Source organism: Lissotriton vulgaris, chromosome 6 (assembly GCF_964263255.1).
Source record: "Lissotriton vulgaris chromosome 6, aLisVul1.2, whole genome shotgun sequence".
NCBI classification, from domain to species: domain Eukaryota; kingdom Metazoa; phylum Chordata; class Amphibia; order Caudata; family Salamandridae; genus Lissotriton; species Lissotriton vulgaris.
In genome coordinates, this window is record NC_141694.1 from 1,813,349,554 (window position 1) to 1,813,374,390 (window position 24,837).

General features: G+C 43.2%; 1 pseudogene; it reads left to right on the plus strand.

Annotated features, from left to right (window-relative positions):
• Positions 1-24,034, plus strand: part of LOC147709551 (fucolectin-4 pseudogene) — a 291,116-nt pseudogene extending 267,082 nt beyond the window's left edge.
• Positions 24,035-24,837: the final 803 nt, after the last annotated feature.

Genomic DNA, 24,837 nt, shown 5'->3' on the forward strand with positions numbered 1-24,837 from the left:
TGGATTGAGCCAGTTCTTGTGAGGAGGTTTTGTCAGGTGCAAGAGAGCTGATCCAGTCCCAGACTTCGGTCGCATGTTTGCACAGTAAGCGGGTGTTGAGGAGAGTACAGTCAAATTGGTTGTGGGAGAGTTATCTGGTAGTTGTTTGATTGGGTGTGGTGTCACAGGGGAGGAAGCAGCTAGTGCAGGTGAAGCAGGAGTGGTGTTGCAGCAATGTTCCCTTCTTTAAAGGGCACGCAGGCTGATGTAACTGCATGGAGAGGTGAAAGGACTAGGATTTCGGACTTTGAGTGACGTACAGGTGAGGGCGAGCATAAACGAGTTTGCCTTTGGTGCGACATCTGCATGCCTGCTGTGCATGTCCTCTGTCTAGCCACACTAGGCAGATATCTGTGACTGATCTCCAACTGTGTGTTTCTCTGATGCCTGAAGTGGGACCACAGCACCATGGCCAGCCCTAAGTTCAAGGCAATGAACCCCAAAGCCATCCCCGAGTGGGCCATGAAGCTATTGGCCACTCATCACATGACTCTGCACGACTCAAGGTCCTGTTTGTGAGGGAGGTCTTCGGACTGCTCTGGGAGCTGTATTCTGTACGGTCTCCGACTGGGCTCAGCTGTCCGGTACGCCCTTGGTGCTAGTCATACCATCAAGATCCATTGGTAGGTCTGAATCAGCACAAGGCACGACTTTGCGAACTCCTCTTGAGACCATTCCAGTAGCATTTGGAGACAGACTGGTGTCCTCTGACATTAGCTCCGGGGAAGATCAGGCCAGCACAGCCTGAACTGGAGATGGAGCCCTATTGTCCTTATGTTCCCTCTGAGAAACATGAATATTGGGAATCCGAGGCTCCCCAAAACTAGACACTTAGCAGAGTGACACTTAGCATGAGGACTTAGCAGATGTTGACCTTATCTCTCCTTCCACAGTGGCTATGGAGAAAGAGTCTCCTTTTGCAATGGTGGTCTTGATGGTGGCTTTGGACCTGTAGCTAAACCTGCCCATGGTCAAGGTCAAGACCACTGGCTTGACAGAGGTGCTTCTGCCTGGGAAATCCTCATCAGAACCCTCCCTCTCCTTAAGTGAACCCCTTACAGGTTTCCTGTTATGGGCCTGGGCCAAGCCCTCCACAGGCAATCCTATGCGGAGGACCATCTCTCGCCCCATTCATCCTGCTCCAGGGATCCAGCCTTTCTCAGCCTGCAGGCCACCTCTGAGAGCCTGGTTGTCCAGGCCTTAACCTCCAGGATAAATCCTGAACCATTTCCTATCACAACACTTGATATAGAATCCAAGAGGCTGGATACGTTTGAAAAGAGAAGTTTCTCTTCCACCAGCTTGGATGCAGTCTGTGAACACTGCATGCTTAGTGAGCTATTATTCCCACACTGTGTTGGATAAAGTTGTGCAAGTGCTGTCCTTGGTCCCGGAGGAGGTGTAGGCCATACTCTCCACAACTATTACTGATGGGAGAGATGCAACAAAGTTCACCATGTAAATGTAAATGTACATGTATTTATATAGCGCAAATCGCCCACATTGCAGGCATCTATGCGCTTGCTTAGGGAACCCGTCCTGGTATTCCCCTGTGAGATAGCCCTGGCAGGGTATCCACAAGGTCAAAACCAGGCATCCCGCCGGGAGGGGCCATTGTGGAGATTAAGTAAGCTATTGCCCAGAGTTGCAGAGTGTGAACCCGTGAGTCGAGTAGGCACCGGAGCGAGAATTATCGAGTCCGTGGAATTATTGAGCCCAACCCCCGTCGAGGCGGGTAATTGAACCCTGGTCCGGGGCCGATCTCAGCTTCCGGGTCTGCCGCCTCTAACCCCTGAGCCACACTTCTCCACCATCAGATGGATACAACCGACTCACTGGATAGAGTTGTTGCTTCCATGGTAGTTCTTCAATGTCATGCCTGATGAACACAACTGGCTTCTTGGAGGATGTCTAGGCATCCCTTATGGACATGCCCTTGGATGGGACTATCCTTTTCGGTGCTAAGGTGGATTTGGGTCTTGTCGATTTAACTATAATAAGTGCCACCTCCTAAATGATAGAGGAGACAATCTCAGCTGTCGATGCCTGATGGATAATGAATGACATCTTCATCCTGATGTGGTTCAAGGTCTCTTTAAAGATTAGAGAGAACTTTGGTCAGATCTGTTTGATACCACAAGTACAATGTTAGCACTTCTGCGCACTGGAGTTTCCAAGGCGGCTCTTGCAGCGACGTGCATTTTGTCTTGAGTGGACCTCAGGACCTCTATACTTCTTTTCACCGATACCACTCCTCTCCAGAGCTCTCAAAAAGATCAAGGACAACCGGACCCAAGTCATCTTAGTGTCTCTGGATTGGGTAAGCAGAGTCTGGTATCCTGAACTCCTAAGCGTGAGCATATATCCTTCTCAAGCTGCCCTTTCGGGAGGATCTCCTTTCGCAGGGCTTCAGTAACAGAATATCGACCTCAAAAACATATAATAGAGACAGATAATAGAAAAATATAGACTGTCTATACTTAAAAAGGTAAGTACAAAATTGTTTACAAATATACAGTTTTTTTAAATATCGATTTTATAATATATATAATTTGAAAAAAATAAAATAAACATATATTAAATACTAACATTAATTTATCCAAGTAAAATATATTTAAAAGTATATTTTAACAAATATAATGAATAAACTTACGTTTAAAAATGTAAATGCAGGTCCGTGGTCTCAACGCGAATGGCATGAGATGTGCACTGAGAGAGCTCCAATAAGCCGCCGCCTTTAGCTGCCTGGAAAGCGGGGCTGGGACATAGCCGGTGCCATAACTTGGGCCGCTGGGGCAGCAGATTGGTTGAGGCACCCCCTGGCGAGCAGACACGGACTGGGGTTGCCTTGGAGCGGAGGCATGGACCTTTGCACTTCTGACTTCTGTCTCCTTTTCTATCTCTTCTCTTTGTCTTCTCCTTCTCTCCGTGGTGTGCAGGGAGGAATCTTGTGATCCTGCTGCTGCTCTCAGAGGGGCAGTGGTCCTCTACTCCACCCCTCACTCGCCAATGACTTGCAGCGCCATTGCATGCACCATTGCTTGTCCTCACCTTCCACTGGATATGACTGCTAACCCTTGTCTGAAACATCTCTCCCTCAATGTTAAGGGCCTAAATCTCCTAATAAACAGCGCCAGATATGGTGCTACCTCTTGCAGCAGCAACCTGATATAATCTTCCTTCAGGAGACACACATGATGAAAGCTGATGTCCCCCGAATGGTTCATCCCAGATATCCCCTCCAATTTTGAGCTTCGGCCTCCTCCTAAACAGCTGGTGTGGCAATCTCTGTGGTCTGGAATCAGGCAGGGGTAATCTAAAATTATACGCAGCCACGACGCTTTCTTAAAGTAGGTGTTCATGTCGGGCTCAAGTCCTTAACCCTGTGCAATATATAGCATCTAATAAGGCACAAGACCCCTACCTTTGCACTCTCCTGAGGGAACACATGCCGCAGGCAGATCCCTCTCTTATCATAGGAGGTGACTTTAATCTGATGTGGGATGCCAGCCTGGATCGTAGTGACGGATCTTTCCACGGGGTGGAGGCTATGTCTTCCGTCTTGAAAAAGAAATTGGCTGACCTCACTCTACTCGAATCTTGGTGGTATCACTCTCCCAATGCAAGGGACTATCTATTCATACTATTCGCATGTATATCGTTCGTACTCACATAGCGTCTTTATCTCGCACGCTCTGAAAGGCGAGACGGTATCTGCCTCTATGTCTAACATCTCTTTCTCTGATCATGCTCAAGTGGAGCTTCTTTTGTGCCACTGCTCTACACACACTCACTGCCCACCTTGCTGGCGCCTTCCTCCTCTTTTCCTTCAGGATCCGGTGGATGTGGCTGAAATAAGAGCAGCCATTGACTCGTACTTCAAGCTTAAGAATCTCCCTGAAACCCACTTTCCTGTTGTGTGGGATGCCTTTAAGGCCAATATCTGTGGCCATATCATGCCCATTGCGATTGCACTGGCACAGGAAGCGTGCCTCTCTGAGGATAATCTCTCTAGGGATATCAAGGCCCGTGCAAAACTCAATCAGGAACGCCCTTTACTAGCCCACAAATGACGCCTGGCCCTTCATTGCCAGCTGCGGGCCCATAGAGCCAATAAACCTGGGCGGTCTCTGTTAATGATGAAGCAGCGTTATTATGAGGGGGAGACAAGGTGGACGTGGTCCTGGTTTGGTGCCTGCGGGCGCGCGCAGCCAAGGCTCACATAGCCCATATTTGAACTGGAGATGGCACATGTGCCACCACAGAAGCTTCCAAATGTGAAGCTTTTCAGGCACACTATTCCCGCCATACGCCCAAGCAAAGTCCTCCCCTGACCAGATACAGGCTCTGTTGGACACCAGTCCCTGGACCCCGCTCTGTCAATACCATGCTTGACAACTGTAAGAACCGATTACACAAGAAGAGCTCGCAGGGGCTCTGAAGGACCTTCCTCTCAGAAAGTCCCTGGGACCGGATAGCCTTCTCCTCTCCTTTTATCGCATGTTTTTGCCACAGCACTGAATCCACCTCTCCACCCTTTCAATTCTTTCACTGCTAATGTAGGGATGTCTCCGTCCATGGGACCGGCCGATATAGCCCTAATCTCTTTACTCGTCCTTCCGTCCCATAGCTCTTTTGAAAACAGACCTTAAAATCTACACCAAAATATTATCTAAAAGGCTTGAATCACTTTACGTGGTCTCATTGAACCGGGTCAGATTGGTTTCATTCGCCATCATCAAGGCATGAACAATATGCACCTTATTGCGCACCTGGTGAGAAAAGCCCCCACTGGAACATCCCTGCATGCCTTCTGTCGGGCATGAACAATGTGCACCTTATCGCGCACCTGGTGAGAAAAGCCCCCACTGGAACATCCCTGCATGCCTTCTGTCGCTCAACGTTGAGAAGGCGTTCAACCGGGTGAACTGGAACTTCCTCCGGGCAGTCTTACTCAAAATTGGGGTGGCCCCCTTGAAGATAGCCCGGCTCAGGGCCCCCTACCTTTCCCCAAAGGCCCTAGTGTAGGTCAATGGTCAACTCTCTGCCCCATCTCGATACACAGAGGCACTCAGCAGGAATGCCCTCTCTCACCCCTGCTATTTGCCCTTGTTGTGGAATCCCTTGCCATCTTCATCCGCCAAACCCCCAACGATCATGGCATCCCCTTTGAGGTCAGTCTCACAAGGTGGCCCTCTTTGCAGATGATCTTCTCCTCACATTATCAAAGCCACACACCTCTCTCACGGCACTTCCGACCCTCCTCAGATCCTTTGATTCAGCTTCTGGTCTAAAAACTAACTACGAGAAATCTGGGGCCCTCAGGATAAGATCCACTTGCTCCAGTCGCTAGTCCTTTATCAGTGGGCTCCCCATTCTGTCCGATACCTCAGGCTTCAGCTAACATCCACTCTCTCCTCTTGGTCCCAAGCTAACTGGCAGGATTGTAGGAAGACGGTGGTTGAGGATATGCGAGCCTGGAAACCTCTTACTCTCTCTTGGTTAGGTTGTCTGCATGCAATTAAAATGTTGGTTCTCCCCAAAACCCTATATCTCTTTCAGTTCCTTCTGATTCCCATCCCGAACCACCAGATCAGAAGCCTTCAATGCGAAATCACCAAATTCATCTGGGGGGGCGTAGGCCACGCTTTTCCTATGAAATCCTCATGTCGCCTCTCAATAGAGGCGGTCTGGGTTGCCCCAACTTGTTGGATTATTACTGGGCCTCTCAACTTTGCTTTATATTAGAGTGGATGACGTGGGAAAGTGAGAAGGTGGGGTTCCATAGGGACAGGGCGGTGACTGGGAGATCCATTTGGGCCCTTCCTTGGCTGCCCTGGGCTTCATGATCATCGAGCGCCTATATGGCTCTTCCTACTAGGACAGTGCTTGACATCTGGGACAAAGTAGCTATCCCCAAGGGCCTCACTACTTTTCCATCCCCCCATACCTCTATTGCTGGGAACTTTGCACCAGCAGTACGCCCTCAGGTGTTTTTGGACTGGCTCGACGGTAGATGTTGGATGATTAGGGATCTCTTCCTGGGTGATGTACATAAAAGCTTTGACCAGTGCAAGGCAGACTTCTAGATTTCGGAGTGGGCCAGTTTCCAATATATGCCAGGAGCTGCACTTCCTGATTACTTTTAAAAATTTTTTTGGAGTGTTGATAAATTACTGTGTTGTGTTTTTATAAAGACTATCCGACCTGTAGACCTTCTGTACACTTCTGTACACTGTCCTGGGAGCCTGCTGATTAGGAGCAGCGCCCCCCTCACTTAGTCAAAACGCCCTCTGGCCGCCGCCATTGACCGCGTGTAACGAGGCCACGCCCCCTTTTGGGCCACGCCCCCCCGCCTCCCTACACTATATAATGTGTAACTGGAGGAAGCGCAGTGGACGAGCGCAGCGGGAGCGCCGTTTGCGCGCCGAAGGCGCGCCTAAGGCAAGCCCGTCTGTGCCCGTCTGCACCCGTCTGCGCCCGTCCGCGGCCGGATCGCGACCAGCGCCCGCCATGCTGCCTGTGCCCTTACACACAAACAAAGGATAGTCTGGTCTGGCACGGAGCTACGGTCACTGAATGTTGCCACTACCTGTCAGTCGCCTGAGCTCAATCTGACGACTCTGGATCTCCCTCCCCATTGCCCTCGCTGCCAAAAGTCTCTAGGCATCGTCCCTTCTCAAACAACCTCACCTCTCAAAATAGCTAATAAACCATCCCGTAACACCTCCTCTATCCAGCTCAGGATCGGTCTACTTAATTGCAGATCCTTCCCAAGCATGCAGATGATCTATGCTTGCTTATAACGTACTCACAATGGGATGTCTTGTGCCTTACAGAGACATGGCTCAATGAAGACAACATGGCATCCACTTCGCTAGCGATCCCGCCAGGCTTTAAAATGAGTTTTTCTAATAGAAAGGAAGGCCGAAGAGATGGTGGAGTGGCTTTCATCTACAACGAGAAATATACTTTGTTGTCCTCCACTCCCACCACATTCACAAGCATTGAGGGGTTACACTTCTGCCTCCAAATTACCCCCCAACTGTCTCTTACAGGCCTAGTTATTTACAGACCCCCGGACTGTCCGACATCAGCCTTGTGTGAGCTTATGGACTATATAGTCCTAAATTCGTTAGACCACTCCTACTATATTGTAGCCGGCGATTTTAATCTGCACGCTGACAGCCCTAACTGCCCACAGGCCACTCTTCTTATCTCTACCCTGCAATCGGCCAATCTAACTCAAGCTGTTGCTGGCCCCACGCATCGGGCAGGGCATATGTTGGATCTGTTCTTTTCCAACATATTGAACACAACAGCCATCTCTCCGCTACCACTGCTTTGGACGGACCACTACTTAATCACCATGGCCATCTCAATCCCCTCCCAATCTAAGATCATAGGTAAACGATCTTATGTGCGGAGAAAATGGGACAATCTAACAGCGGACATACTGTGTCCAGCACTTCGAAAAAACCCCATACCCCTTACCTCTGATGTAAACTCTGATGCTGTATCTCTGAACTTGTGGATAAGCAAAGTAGTGGACTCTACAGCGCCGGCCAATATTGCTATGTCACGCAGAGAATCTCCCTCTGCTCCATGGTTCTCTCCTGAACTCATGGCCGAAAAAAGTAATTGCAAAAAACTGGAGCGCCTCTGGCGAACAAATTACTGTGATTTAGCCAAAACCCGCTATAAAAAAGCTCTTCATGCTCTACATCGATCCATCAAAAAAGCCAAAAAAACTTTCTTCGAGGCCTCTATTCTGCAGGCGGAACAATCGAGCAAAGAAGTTTTTAAGATTGTTCAATCTTTCTTTAAGCCCAAAGCTATGGAGACGGATATTATCCCATCGGTCAGACTCTGTGAATCCATATCAGACTTTTTTGACACCAAAATTTTAAAAGTGTATGATACTTTTACAGATCCCCAGCCGACATTAATGGATGAGGTGGGAGCTTCTGAGCTTCCCACTACCCCCTTAAACCAATTTCAGCCTATCACCGTCTCCGAGGCAGTAAAAGAAATACACAAATGTAAATCTGGAGCTCCTGATGATCCTTGCCCACCTAAACTATGGAAATTAATGTCTGAAGCAATCGCAGTTCCCCTCTTACACATATGGAACACGTCCATTGCAACGGGCACGTTTCCGGACTGTTGGAAACAGGCCACGCTTCTTCCGCTGAAAAAAAAACCTCAAGGTGTACCGGATGACCTGAGCAATCTCCGACCCATTTCTCTCCTTGCAGCCCCCGGTAAAATGCTTGAAAAACTGATCCAACGGCAGTTAAATAATTTTATTGAAGAAAGCGGTGCCCTACATGAAACTCAATCTGGCTTTAGAGCCGGCTTCAGCACTGAGACGGCCCTCATCGAGTTTGCCGAGTCTATCAGGTGGTCCTTAGATTCAGGGGCATCAGCTATGCTGGTGCTCCTGGATCTATCAGCTGCTTTCAATACTGTAGATCACAGCAGACTGTTGACCCGACTTAAGGACATTGGCCTTGGAGACAAAGCACTTAACTGGCTACTCTCCTACCTCACCAATCGCTCCCAGAAAGTGGCCCTGGGTCCCTTCTCTTCTGGACCAAAAAACCTTTAGTGTGGCGTCCCACAGGGGTCGGCACTCAGCCCCCTGTTGTTCAATGTCTATTTGGCCCCGCTTTTCACCTTGATTGCCAAATGGGGGGTCAAGGCAATATCCTATGCGGACGACACTAAATTAGTCTTCCCATATTCAGACACGTCTGAGGCAGCCTTCAGCAAAATCAGGGGTTGTCTTCAAGACGTAGCCAAATGGATGAACACCAACAAGCTCAAAATGATTGCGAGCAAAACGGAGGTGCTATTCTTCGGTAATCTCAAACATCCCCCCCCCGGATCTGTGGTGGCCAACGGAAATGGCCCCTGCCCCATCTCCCGGAACCCTTGCAAAATATCTCGGAGTAAAATGGGATGAGAACCTGTCTTTCCTGCCGCATATACAACAGCTCACCGCTGGCTGCCTGCATAAACTCAGAAATTTGCGGAAACTTCTGCCCCTGCTACCAGTCGAATGTCGAAAAACGGTCGTTCACGCAACAATCACATCTCGACTCGACTATTCTAATGGCCTCTATCTTGGTCTACCCAAATATGCGGTGCAACGCTTACAGATCGTGCAGAATGCGGCTGCGAGATTGATAAAACGTGTCCCTTTTAGGCAGCACATCTCTTCGCATCTGCACGAGCTGCATTGGCTGCCAGTGGCAAGCAGAATTAAGTTCAAAGTGCTGACCCTGGCTTTCAGAGCACTAAAAGGCACGTGTCCCAATTATCTGAAACTCCGACTCCCTCGCTACCACCAAAAACGAGAGCTGCGCTCAAACTCCTTGCTCAAGCTTACGGTACTGCACGTGAGGAAAGCTAGACTTGGAGGCAGATCCTTTTCGGCCGGCACGGCGAAACTTTGGAATACTTTGCCACCTGCCATCCAATCCGCCACCTCAGAAGCCAGCTTTAGGAAACTCCTAAAAACATGGCTTTTTACTCAATAATCCTGTTCTTTCTCCTGACTACTCACTCTTGCTGTAGGACTCGCTAGCGCCGGGACACCTCCCCAGAGGTAGCTGTTCGCGCTTAACAAGCTTCTGTATTATTATTATTATTATTCAACTCTGACATTGGATACACACATCCTCCCTGGCACAGGTGGGCACTCAGACATTTACGCCTTTTGAGCGCCTAGTGCGTTCCTTTGACAACTCTAAAGGGTTCATATCTCACACATACCTTGTTCTACAACATCCCCCATTTACCCCTTCCCACAACAAGCGGACACTTCCTTTTAAATAAACTCTGCTCAGTGGGTTTGCTTGTGTCTTGATATCCCGAAAGTCTATAGCTGTATCTCTCAACGGGAAACCACATATAGGTTTATGAACCAATGGTACTACATGCCTCTCAGATTGCACAAAATGTTTCCCACAACCTCCCCTCATTGTTGGAGGTGCTCGAGTTCTCCGGTCGACATTCTTCATACTTCAAGGTCCTGCTCCTTCTTGACCTTGTACTGGAAAGAGATCCTTAGCCATATAAAAGTAGTGCTTGGTTTCCCCTGCCTGCGACCCCAGCCAGTCGTCGTAGGTCTCGAACCTGACAACCTGCGCGCACTCACACGCAAAGACTGGCACATTTCCCTTCACATGCTAGGTGCTGTTAAATAGCTCATTACCCTGTATTGGAAGAAGGTGGAGGCTCCTCCAGTCAGTGTTTGCTTTACACGTTTATGGCACACCAGAACCATGGTATTGCTTACTGCACACCTGCAATCCCGTGACTCTCACTTCACCAAATAGTGTCAACCACGAGTCACCCTCTTATGTAAACTGGAGCATGCCCACTTCCAACCTCTGAAACTCTGAGCCCTTTGCCTTTTTGATGAAGCAGTCTATCCTGTGATCCAGAATAGATCCCCGCACACTCCATATGATCCCTCCTTGGGCTCAGTACATTTGCATCACCGGACAAACCCACTGCTGCATTCCCTGTGCACCCTCTAGCCCCCTTCTTCTCACTGCTCAAGGCCATGTCCTTGGACCCTCTGGCACTGTACCCCTAGCCCTCCCCCAACCCCTCTCTCCTCACCCAGCTCTCCTGTCTGTCTCTCTCTTTCTGTCAGGGACCCCACAAGCCTTACCGTTAGCCTGTAGGGCAGTCTTGCAGGGATGATATGAATAACCTCCACCGTCTCCCACCTGCTCAATTGTCCCACCTTAATAGTACTAGACTGGGGTGTGTGGAAAACTGGGGGAAGGAATCCTGGTAGGAATGTGCCTGAAGGTATGGTGAAACAATAATAGACACTCCTGGGTGATTGTAGTCTTCCTGCCTTGGAGCCTGAAGGAAGTGAAGATTTTAGGGTATGCAGGATAATAAGGGAGACCTATCCTGCAATATGGTGTGGTTGCTCCTGGCTGCAGAGTAGGAAGAAAGGAACAACGTGCTCCAGCGCTTGGTACAAGGAAATAAAGTAAAAGAAGGCTTGGTGAAGCACTCCGGCGCCCACGATAATAAGGGGAGGAAGGTATCAAGCACCAGTGTTACCACCAGGGGGAACAAGGTACAGAACGGTGTCGCGATCCTGCGCCCACCGTGATAGTGCCAATTAGGTCAAAGGAAAGTTGAAACACTCCTGCGCTCACAGTGATGAACTTACGAGGCAATGTACGGTGTTGCGCTCCTGCGCTCACAATAAGGAAACAAATGAGGCAATGTATGGTGTTGTGCTCTTGCGCTCCCAATAAGGAAACAAATGAGGCAATTTATGGTTTTGTGCTCCTGCGCTCACTGTGATACTCAGAATACTGGGCAGGAAATGGTAACATGTTCCAGCGCTTACCGGGAGAAACAAGGCTATGGCTGGTGACGCGCTCCTGCGCTCACCAATGATAATCAACAAGGAAAGGTACTGTGTTGTGCTCCAGCGCTCACCGTGATAAACAGCAAGGCAAGGTACGGTGTTGTGATCCAGTGCTTACCATGATAAATAGCAAGGCATGGTATGGTGTTGCGCGCCAGCTCTCACTGTGATAAAGAGCAAGGCAAGGTATGGTGTTGCGCTCCAGTGCTCACCGTGATAACTTGGAACAAGAAAAGAACAGTTATGCGCTCCAGCACTTACCGTGTGGGACAAGCTCCTCCACATCTGATGTGGAATCAGAAGCACCGGCATTAAGGAAGTTGTCTGGTTTTGTTGATGTTACCCGGAAGTGGACAAGTGGTGACCTGTGTTACTGTGCTGCTGTATAGCCCTAGCCTGCCAACCTGCCACATTCACACCTCGCAACATTCAGGGACGTGACATTTTCTCTTTCCTTATCCCTCAATCTCCTCTTTGTATGTGCTATTTGCTCCGCTCACATTTGGGACTTGATTATGGGATTGCTTTCTTGTGCAGTCAGCACGCTATGGGCAGGAAGTGACTAGCTGTGTAGCCCTGTTGCCGTGTTGCTTGGTTGGGCATAGCCTGTTTGATGTGCGCGGCCGGCCGACCAAAGGGTAATAAAAGTGGCATGCCGTGCTCATGAGTGGTGTCCCACTATCTTTTGTCAAGATTAAACAAACAGCTAAACAACACAATAGATCATGCATTGGGCTCTATCCTCTCACTCCTTTTTTTTCTGCACCCTGTGCCCTCTTCGTCTGCTAGACTCTTCCCCATACCTCTTTCTCATCTGTCTATCACGGGGCCCTCTGGCCACCCTCTTTTTCTTCTTCCTCTCTCATGTATATCTTCCTCCATTGGGGTAATTTGTTTTCTGTCGGTACTATTATATGAAGAAGCTCTAAAATTGCGTCTACCACTTACGATTGTTTCATGATGTGGCCGACCCTGTTTGGGTTGTAGGCGGCTTTTTGTGTGGTCCAACATTAATGCAATGTCCTATAATGTCTCTCTTAGGCATATTGAACGCTCATCAAATTTCGCGGCCAGCCCATTGTAGGGTTGTAGGCGGCTTGCTGGGTACACAATATATCTCCTTCTACTCTTTAATTAAAAAAAGAATTGAACCAAATGATATAAATGCACATATATAATACATTTATTATATATATATGAACATACGTGGAAAAATATAAATAAATTAATATTGTAAACATTAATGTAATGTAAAAAAGCATAAATACCATAATATTATCAAAACTATATGTATACATATTTACCTATACGTACAACAGAATATATTAAAAAAGGAAACCAATGTAATTTAACCCCTTCGACGCTCATGACGAGCTCAGCTCGTCATGAGGTACACCTCTCGTACACTCATGACGAGCTGAGCTCGTCATGAACAATGGGATTTACATATTTTCAGCGCAGGAGGGTAAAACCATAAGAGTTGATGGTGTTAAAATGAAAAGTAAATCTATTTTTTACAAATAATTTACAAACGAAAAACATTGCAATTTTTAAATATTATTATAAAAAATAAGTTCAATAAATTAGAACAATAAATAAATGACAAAAAAAATGCATTTCCCACTACATTAAAAAAATATTTTTGTATTAAATAAATATAGAAATAAGTAATCCCACCTAACACAACACACCAATACATATTACAATTAACAAAAAATAGTCTCACTCTGTCAAATCAAATCAAATCAAATGTATTTATTTGGTTTATTTCTCTACTGAGAACAACAAATAGGACGATAAAACAATAAGATTACATTTTATAGTCAGCAAAATTGTAAACACTTATCCTAATACAATTCTTAAAAAGTTTTTAAAAAATTAAATAGATCATAGCATACAAATTTATGAGAAGGTAATTTAAAAATTGAAATCAAACTCTGTACACTTGTAGAGTTACACTTTTTTTGAACTGGTTTTAAAAATAGCTTTCTGGCGGCGACTACAGTAGGGTTAGGGCAAACAAACAAAATATGCACTTTAGCTACTGGCATTATTGTTAATTGTCCATTTACAGGTAAAAGATTTGAGTGGAAGGATGCCAAACCGAAGTAAAATCATGCAACATTGGGCGCCGTGTCTTAGAGTATAGGCAAGATATTGTTGCCTTTGTGTGAATTCAATTGACTCACCATATAACTTATTACTAGGCTTTTTGGTTTTCAGTTTCTTTTTTTGGTAAATTCTGGTGAGGTTTTTTCAGTTTTTTCAATACCTTAAAAAACAGTGGTTATCAGTGGGTACACATATTCACACCATTAACACCAACAGAAACAGTGTTTTTCTGGTGTTTATAGAGTTTTAATTTAATTTTAATTATTGCTCGTTTTCTGCACTGATAGTGTATCCGTATAAATAACGTGTGCACAGGGTATATGAGGTCCAAATACATTTTTACTACACCAGAATGGACTACAAAGTCAATAGCATTCTTCATTAACTCTGAAGATTGCAAAGATGCTTTCAGAAAAACATCTAGCAAGTGACAAGGATCTCTTGCAGGGAAGTACCTTAGCTCAGGTATCGATTTCGAAAGACCATCATTCAACCTTTTCACATACGTAGCTGAATTACCACAAATACAAACAATATCTCTCCAATCTTTATTGAACTTGGTAGGAATTTTTTTAAGTTGACTCTCTGAGTTGCTATTAGCTTTGGAGGTTTACCGTTCTGTAATTACTCATTAGGGTTAGCTACTATAAGATAGAGCTGTACCAGAACAGTGACAAAGTTTAGTGACATCCCTAAACAACAAAAAGCAAGTAGAATTATGTTAGCCCAATCTTTCTTGATGCTACCTTGTATAACAAAGTTTCATTGTGTTGGCCCTATCAGGAAGAAATAAAATGTATTTTTCACTCATCTTTTCCTTTCTTTGAATGGCTCTTAGTTTGTGGTTGCAAAGGTGTGTTTTCAGTGTTTATATGTTTAAACCGGTGATGGCTGTTTTTCTTTTGGTGGGTTTTTATCAGTTATTATAGGTTTAAACCCTTATAACATTGCAGTTTTGTACAGTGCTGGAGATCAAGATCGTAGATGATCCTTAGAGTCAAGTGTTTTAAAAAGAGTTTCAAATGTGCAGGGTCCAGGTTTTCAGTTGATCAATTGTACATTCTGACAACGTCAGAGCGAATATTAAGTTTCGATAAAAGATGTATTTAGAAGATCCTTCATCAAAAATGTCCAGTTTTAGTAAAGCACTTAAAGAACCTTGTTCAGCATGTAAGATGTTATACGCCCATTGAATGACACTAGTGATTCCTCTAGCGTATGTACTAGTTAGTCAGGTCTTGCACAGGTACTGCTTGAGACATTTTGGTTAATTTCTGAAGAATCTTGCTTTCTTTAAGTTGTATTGGGTGCCATTGATTTATAGGAATATGCTCAAGAGTGTATGAAAGAACTGGAGGTATCTTGATACTAAAAACCTGTAACAGAGTTGAAAAGTGCCTATGCCCGGTAGATGAATATAATCTTTGAAGCACCCCTACGTGAACATCAGCTTTGTAGGCCGGGTGCTGCAGACGGGAATGATTTTTTAAGGTTTGAGTATAAATACGACCTAAATAGATGTATTCATTCTCTATTTCTAACGATTGTCCTCCTAAGGTCAAATTATAGTTTACGTATCTCTTACTCCCTCGGAAAGGAATTCTTTTTGTTTTTGTTGTGCAAATGACTCAAGTGCGTACAAGTTCCTTTGAAGGCCAAAGATCGAGGATATTCACATAATCTGAATATATCAGAGTATGAATTTTATATAGTGATATTTTTGGTGGGAAATTAGTTATCTGCATAAAACAATCTGAGAGGTCACTAAGGTAGAGGGAAAAAATAGAGGAGCTAAAAATCACCCTTGTCTTAGGCCATTCAAAGTTTTCATTGGGGATGTGAGGCCCTTCTATTTCTCAATTAATACTTGACACCAAGTTTTGGAGTGGACCACAGTGTTGGTCCGTCCACTCCGTCGAATGCTGTTGAAAAACCAACAAAGACAGAGTAGAAGACCTGCGATTTCGAAACGACATATTTATCAATTATTGTTTGTAACATCGCAATGTTATCAGTAACAGAATGCTGTTGAAAAATCAACAAAGACAGAGTAGAAGACCTATGATTTCGAAACCACATATTTATCAATTATTGTTTGTAACATCGCAATGTTATCAGTAACAGAATGGTTTTTGCGAAACCCAGCTTGGTTAAATGGAATTGATCCAGTTGAGAAGGCCCACTCCTGAAGATGTTCCAATATACTGGCAGCGAAGATCTTTTCTGTCGCATCGAGCAGGGCGATCTGACGGTAGTTGCCAGGGGACAGTCGGTAACCCTTTTTGTAGAGAGGCATAATTATACTACCTTTCCAACATTTTCGAATTTCGCCAGTGGCGAAGCTATGGGAAAAGAGGGGAGCTAAAAACAAACTCCACTCCTTTAGGCTCTTTTGGAGCACCTTTATTGGGATGTGATCTGGGCCCATTGCTGCAGATGTTCTTGCATTGCTTATATGAAGTGGAAATTGGTAAAGGGGCAGGATCGTTGAGAGTAGTAACCCGTATCTTGTGCGATGGTCGTATCATGATTTCTTTCCTCTCATTTTCTTTTTATATTTGCAAAATACACTTACTATTCCCTTGGGGGGACTGGTGAGGCTTGCAAAGTTTTTTTTGTGCCTGTTTATCTTGCAATAAGGGACCGGTATTCACACATATTTATTGGTTTAGCCTCTATCTGAATGTCCATCCATTTTGTATCCTGTTGTACTTTTCTTTGTTTTTCTTTCGCCCTTTGTTTGAGATTTGTGAGTATTATAATTTTCTGTTGTCTACTGTCAGAGAAACATAGGAATTGTCCCCTAATTAATTTGTTAAGTAATATTATATTTCTGTCAGGATTTTTCATTTTGTGATTCCTTGATTGCAATCTTCGGGGATTAAGGAACTGTTGCAGTAATTTCACTGATATCTTTAAAGCGACTTCAAAATTTGTTATTGGGTTTGCATAATGTATACTCTCAAAAATATGCGTAAGTGCCTTTATTATGTTGTTATTGTTGAGTGCTCTCATATTCCAAGTGATTAGTCCTTGTACTTTATTCACAAATGCAGGATTTTGTGGATACATGTTAAAACCAGCTGGGCTAGACTTTGTGCTTAGGTCAGTTGGAAGATTAAGAATTGCGTGGTCGCTTCCCTGATTGAAGTTGATGCTTAAGAGTTCTATCTTCCAAAACAAGTCCTGGCTACATATCATGTAATCTAATATTGAGGAATTAAATATATCTGTTCTTGTACTTGTTGCCAGTTTGTCTCCTTCTATGTTACCGTTTAAGATAACTCCATTGAAAAATGGTAGGAAGGAAATTATTAGTTTTCCCCGTTTGTCGCTTTGATCCCTGAAGGAAAAACTGGTGTTAAAATTAACTGCGCCTTATTGTGTAATACACATTCCCATTTCTCCAGCAAGTCATTGGAGATTTTCCCAATAAAGTCTCCCATTAGAAAGACTGACGGGTACCCTAAGGATTCTACCATTTCTTCCAATTCCTCAAATATTTCCTACATAAGGAAATCAAATTTGGAGCAACCTTGGGCAAAGCACTTCGCTATGCTCGTGAAGTTTGTGCTACTTCACACTACGCAAATTGCACGTAGCACAGTGCAAACACGTGTAGCATAGCAAAGCGTAGTGCAGCGATCATTTTTTGCTTGCTCTCAGTCCTCAATGTCAACTTGGCGACTAGAAACAAGCATAATGAAATCCCGGCAAGACTTTTTACTCATTCACGATCCCAACATCAAGTTGCCGATTGTGAGCATGGAAAATAAACCTCCTGGCAAGATTCTCATCGTGGGGAGGTCAGGTTTCTCATTGCGAGTGGTCGCGTATGCTCGCGACTACTCGCGATGAGAAACTACCAGTCCACATTGAGAAAGCTGCAGCTCGAGTAAAAATCTACTTGAGCTGCAGTAAAAGACTGCTCGCACTGTACAAGATGCTGTTTTCAATGATTGCACAGTGCGGACATGAATACGGCACTGTTTAATCATCGTGAACAGCGCACTACGCAGGCTGCGTAGTGCGAAGTGCACTTTGCGTAGCTAGGCGTAGCGCTACTTCGCAATCTACCCCCAGGGTTAATTTGGAGCCAGATGGAATATATAAGTTGTTTATGAGTAAATCATTTGGTGTATCTGCTAGCTCCTTCCGGCACTTAACCTTTATACATTGGCTGTTTGGTGTTTTCGTAAGGATGATTTCTTGTTCCCATAAAAAATCTTCACTTAAAAGTACTGCTAATTCGCCCTTAGAATGTCCCCGGCTGACTGGTTCTGCTGGAATATCATATACAAAATAATTGACTAAGTGAAAAGTGTTAGTTGACAATGTTTCCTGATATGCCACAAGCCCTGGGTCATCTTCCATAATCTTTGCAAATAACTCATGAGTTTTCCACCCAATATTTCAGAAGGTAATGCTCAGGCCTTGGTTAAAAAGGGAGTATTTGTGCCCTTCCCTGTGTTTTGGCATTTAAGTTCAATGCAATCCAGGACCATTGTTTTTCATCTGGTATTGTCTCCTCTTTAGGGACAGCTTTGTTCCAGATACTTCTTTCACCATTTCTGATTGATATTGTTAGATTTTCATTTGTGTGACCACTGTGGGCGTGTGGGAGTGAGTAGTTTTTCTTATCAGTACTTTCTTTGGGATTATTCCAATTGTGGTATCCCTTGTAGTCAGCTGCTACTACGTCATATCCATTCTTAAACAGAATTTCTCTTTCCTTTAAAACAATACCCGGATTCACAGGAGACCAAAACTACACAGCGGCTACTGTAGGTTTGGGCTTTAAGGGAAAGACTACTAATTTCATCTCTGCACTTGAAAAGGTGTGTAACACATGAATCATTTGTATAAGATTTGTAGTTCTCTCCCGGTTAAGTGGATCATTCCCTGATGGGAATATATCAGTGAACTCCAAAGTATTCGGGTGAATCTGCTCTTCGTAAGGGGTCCGGAGTTTTTTTATTGTTTGGGTGGACGCTGGTTGGGAACATTTATTACAGCTTAAGGTGGTTGAGAAAGTAACTGCCAAAGGATTTAGAGCGTTATTGGTCTCTTTTAATTGTGTGTCAATGCACTTCGATATATGCTGATTTGAATTATTTTCCAAAAGTTTATCCTGCTCAGATAATTGGAGTTCGGGAGAAGAACATTTTGGAAACTTTAGCACTTGTAATGTTTGTTCCGCGAATCTCCTTGTTATTTTTTTCTTCTGCCTTTTCTTTTTGTTCTTAGTAATTCTCCTTTCCTTTTGGGCTAAAAGAGTATCCAAGAGGAGTAAGGCTAAAGATTCAGAAAATGTTCTTCATTTTTTGGTTTCAGTTATCAAGGATTTATTATTTTGATTAGCTGTGACTTTAGAGATGATCTAAATAAAGATTGGATAATATACTTTGATCGGTTTTGAGACTTTATCGTTATCTGATTCCTTAAAAATTTTGTTAAGCGAAAACATTTGAGTGATCTCTAAGCTTTTCTGTGTTACTTTATGTTTGTTCCTTCCCATTTGGGTTGATGTATGCTTCATCTTTAATACTGTTTCTTCGTTTAAAAGAGTATCTCTGTGATTAGGAAGGTTGTCCTCATTTTTTTCCATTCCTCTTTGGGTTGGTGCCTGGCAAATACATTGCTGTTTCCTTTTTTTGTTGACAAGATATTGCAACATACCTATTTGTGTGTCCAGCATCTGATCTGAGTTATCCATCATATTCCCCAGAAGGTTGAGAATTGATTCTAGAATTTTTTGCAGGGAAAATAAAGAATTTGATACCAGTTTATAACCATTTGAAGATTATAAATGCATAGTGGAAAGAAATGTGTGTGATGCAGGCAGATTTCCTAGTGAAATTAAATTAGCATTTTTTCGGGGGGTACTATTTGTAATTGTCTAGTGATGCTTAATCTCTCTAGGTGCTTGGGTCAAGAGAGTGACACTGATGTGAGGTAAAGTAAAGTCTGTAACTGGACTTGTTGTAAATTGTGTTCTAAGGGAGGTGATGATGTTGTTCCTTGTTCCTGCAATACTTCTATATTTACCAGACCTTGAGCGGTGGCATTACTGTCTTTACTGTCTTTATACGACTTAACGTTTTTTTTTATCCTCACCAAGGTCGGTCAAAGTCACTTTAATGAAGTTTCCGACGGTCAGAACGCTTCCTTGGTTATTGGAGTCGATCATTTGTACTTTATGATTTATTTTTTGGAAGAAGGCAGTTATTTCAGAAGTCCCCGTCATGTGTCCCAGATGGACCTTCTTGCATGGATTTTTACGTACGTCTTGATGTATTCCTATTCTTTTCATAAAGATTGTACAAGATCTTAATTTCTTGTAGGCCATTGTAGGATAAGTGATCACAATAATTACTTGTGGGGGCTTTACATATTTATCAGTCTTTTTTGGGAGGTCTTTTTGGTAATAGTGCGTCGTGTGATTAGGGTGAAGGTTGGACTTGTCTGTGAAAACCCAAAGGAAGGTATTTCGCAGGTTATGATGATAAAATGTGCTGAGATGGCAAACAACTTTACTGCTTGTTCACCTGGCTCTCAAACATTAGGTTGTGCTCATATGCTACAGGCCTATCTGGCCATCCTAAACCTTCCAGAATTAAGCCACCACAGCAATCCTCACACAACTTCCTTGCCGACCAAGCCTGTGGCCAGCACGGATGATCCTGCAAAGAGACAACAGCAGGCGGGGTCAAATCAGCACTCCCCCCTGCACTGTATATTGGTAAATCAGGAGGCCTCACCATACAGCCTGCTGTATCCTGCACACCACTCCCGTTTTCCTCTTCCACTGGTGCCTCTACCCTTGCCCTCCAGACCCTGGTATCCCAGTTTCAGTCCCAGTCCCAGTACCAGGCCCTGGGCCGCCTCTGCCACAAGAGTGTCCTGCAACGAGCGGCCCCCAAGATGTCCTGCAAGGAACAGTCACGGCCCACACAAAATTCTTGACATCTTTCAGATGTCTTCAGATGTCGCTGATAGATTATTTAGAGTGTAATGTGCAGTAGCAGCTCCTGCCGCATTAGCAATCAGGGCTACCACACTGCACCAGGTGATGGCCTTGCGGTCCCGAGTCCAGGTTCAGGCGCGGTCAGCTGGCAGTCCTCGGGTCTCGCTGCACCAGACACCAGACAGTCACTTGTGGCCCCTGCCGTGGCTCCGAGAAGCACAGAGAGGCTGGCAGCCTCAGGGAGTTGTGGCCAGCTTGGAGGGCCAAGTGTGGGTCAAGCCAGTCCCAGCAGCGCCACCAGCTGCAGCGTTTCTGCAGCGGTCGTTGCTAGATGCCTAAAACGCCAATGGCAATGGCAACGCTGATGGGCTCTCGCAGCCTCTCGCAGCTCACTCTCCCCTCTCTGCTCCGCTGCGCTCCTTGCAAAATGTGGCACTGGACTTCATCAGATTCACTGTTGCTCACAAAAAACTATCTGAACATAACATATGACCCTACCCATAGTTTTGCACTCCAATCAGTGAAACAGTAGGGAAAGTGTTGGATGGGGGTAAAATGTAATATTCCCACTCCAGTCAGTGCAACAGTAGAGGACTATTGGATTGTAAAGGGTTAACAGCCACAATTCCAACTCCAGTCAGTACAACATTAAAAACAAATAAAATATCTTAAACAAATGAAAATATTAAAAATAAAATAATATGCATGTTGAATAAAAAATATAAATATATTTAATATAAAAATGTAAAATAAATTTACTTCCCACTCATCCGACTACAAAAACCAAAACCCACATCAAAATTAAAAAAGACTTACTTACACAATTAACATATTTATTTATCAATTAAACAAATATCATTCATGACAAACTAAATATAAAAGTATTAAAATCAATTCACTTCCCAGGCTTTACCCATATTATTCCCACATACCCCACCTAAAATATAACAACCAGCAAATAACACAATTAAATTAATTAATTTTCAATTAAACAATTATTAGTATTTAACAAGTAACAAGTAAAAACATGTAAAAAATTAACAACATTAACAATCAATACTAATTAACAATAATTCATTAATAAAAAATAAACTACTTAATACCCTTTATTCCTATAATCCCCAAATCTAAAATAATTCATTATACAATTAGCATAATTAAGTGTAAATTAATCAATTCTTGTTAATAACTAATTATTAATACATTACACATAAATTACTTCCCACCCTTTAACCCTATAACCCCACAGCCCATACCTAAAAATAAACAAAATTACACAATTAACAATAAATTACCAATTACTATTAATTTACAACTCATTAATAATTTATTATAAATGAATTACTTTCCACCCTTCACCCCTATAAACACCACAACCCTTCAAAAAACTTTTTAATGAAATAATTAACAAAATTAACATACTTAAATATCAATTCAATATTATTAATTAGACAATAATCATGAATTCAATTTAATTAAATTACTACCCACCTTATAAACCCGCAACTGACTACAGAACTAAAAAACACAACATTTTAATTAAGTAACATGTTATAACTACTAAAAATGCAACTAATATAGTAAGAAACAAAGAATAATTAAACAAAAATATTATGTCATATACATTTAAAATATATTCTAAAAACAATAATTAAAAAACTTTATTTTAAAAACAACCATATTTTCACGGACAATATTAATGACTTCTATATTTTAATGATCAATATTACTTACCCTAAAATCAATATTCTTGACAACAATATTCTTGCACTCGATATTTCCATTCCACAATATTATCGTTTGTTCGATATTTTTGACTTGATATTCTCTCTCACCATCTTTCGCAGGAAGAGGGCAGGGCCTTGCACCTGAACTAGTCACTTACCATCGGTAATGCCTTTCTGGTAGAGACTATCTAGCCACAGATTCCTTACTGGTTCTCCCATCCTCCCTGCTCTGCGAACTGTGTATCTAACACTTAAAGAGATCATTTTAGACCTCATACTGGCACACTAGTCATTTCTTTTCAGTTTGGTCTTTGATGTGGTTTGTAAAAACTGTCAAGAACTGAGGCCAGCATGCTGTAGTGGGGATTATTTAGTCACCGCGCATGTCACTTCCCTGAATGATGGTGACGATTCCACGCAGACCCGAACAACACCATCTACAGGTGCGCATGGGCACTGCTAAATTTTTCGGGTATTCAGTTTGACACCTGGGGAATATTTTAAGGTAAGGCATCTGCAGTGAGTCTCTACTAGGTAAGGCATTACCAAAGGTAAGTAACTTGTTCAATAGTTTGTATCTAAATTTTACATCACAATTCAACCCCAATACACTTTCACTAGGAGCTTCTACAGCACATTGCATCACAGCAATAAGTGCTCCTCTGATGCACAAAATCCAGTGATCCCTATATAAAGTTTAGTTACCTTTGATGCACAGCATCTGATATGCCCATATAGCACAAAATAGTTACAGTGCTCCCCTAAAACACATCGCTGTTTGCTACTCTAGATCACACCACTTAGTTCTCCTCTCAGATGCCTCTCCAGCTATGCTTTGCTGTATATCCCATTCTGCTCATCTGTTGTGACCCTCTGCTGCACTGCTGCACATCCCACAACTCCCCTGATATATCTTACTTTGTCTCAACTGCCCATTATGCAAAGGTTTGCTGATGCACTTTTTTAGCTGCATAGTTATGTAGGTTTATAGGATTACTAACGGCTATCTGACCCTTGTAAATGTACTTGTGTGTGTGTAATTTCAAATGTATGCCAGTCAGGGTTGTATTGGCCTGTAGGGCAACCAGGGAATGTCCAATTGGTTTCTCTGACATGTCAGTGTCTGGGCTGGTTTTTATGGAGTGACATTTTGAAATTTCCAATGCTTGTTTTTTATGATTGTGGACCTTATTTGTGGTCTGGTAGGCCGGTTCTTACTGTTATTTCCCTTGTGATAAAAGAAACATTGCCTGTAGTAAGCTCAAATCCATGCAATCTTGCACACCTTGCGAAACACTTACACAGCGTGTCTTTACAAGTTCAAAATGGCTCCAATTTACAAAAGTGGGCCACATTCTTTACCTATCTAATTCCTTAATGGGGGATCAATTTTGTTTTGGTGCCTGGGCCTATATATTTGACAGTTTGACCCTGATGTCACTTGAACTTGAAAAAAATGATTTACATATGTTATGCATCTCTGTGTATGAACAATTCAAAAATCAAACCTAAACTCTTTGTCAATGCTTGTCCTCAAACAGCTTTTAAATAAATTGATTAAACACAGGAAGGAATAATGTTTCAAACATCAATGAGTTAATTCAGATTTGCCTTTTTTTTTGGTTCCCCAGGTGCGGCTACATTTCCAGTATCTCAGCTGGTAGTACCCAGACCTTTCATTGCAATGGAATGGTGGGCCGTTATGTGAACATTGTTATACCAGGCCGAAAGCAGTTCATCGCGCTTTGTGAAGTACAGGTCTTTGGTGAACCGGAATAACACAATCTAGGCAACTAAAGAGATTTCATCAAATCCTTATTAGCTATATTAAATGAAACTTACACAGAAAATTGCATATTAGTGAGTTATTGAATCAATGTATTGAATACAAATGAGTTGTTCTGCAATTGCTGAAACAAACTATTAATTCAAATTACTGCACTAAAATATTTGTATTCATTTCCGTATTCTTCATTTTTCTTAACTTTATAAAAACATATGGTGAAATGTTTCCTTCAGTTTAATTCAATAAATATATAGATGCAAAGGGTTTTCCATTGTATTAGATGTATTTAGTAATTCATGCATTCGTAATGTAACCACAAACTGAATAAGGAAATTAATAGAAAACGGAGACACTAAAACACCACTTTTTCAGTGGCTTTACTGGATGGTAATAAATGTTAACAGAATCACAACCTATTTGTCTTGACCTGTATGTGAGAAAATGCCCCTTTTAGAGTGCAACTTCATGTTCTACTGTTTTATTTCATGGTCCGTTTTAAACTGGGATACTGCTGTCCAGAGATTATGGTCTGACCCACCAAGGGGGCAAATTGGCTAAGCCATCATTGGCATAATATTAACTCTCCTGAAAGGCAATAGTTTGTTCAGCCTACAATTTTCTGATGGCATGGAAAGTAAAATTGGATGCAGAACTACCTTACCATCCAGTAGTGTGATCATGTAAACATGACTTCAGGCTTACCACTGTAGCATGGCCACTGTAGGTTAAAAAACTGCAGCCCATCCTGTCAAAATATACCTTTTTGACAGGAGAAACCCTTCTTTTTTAGTATTAA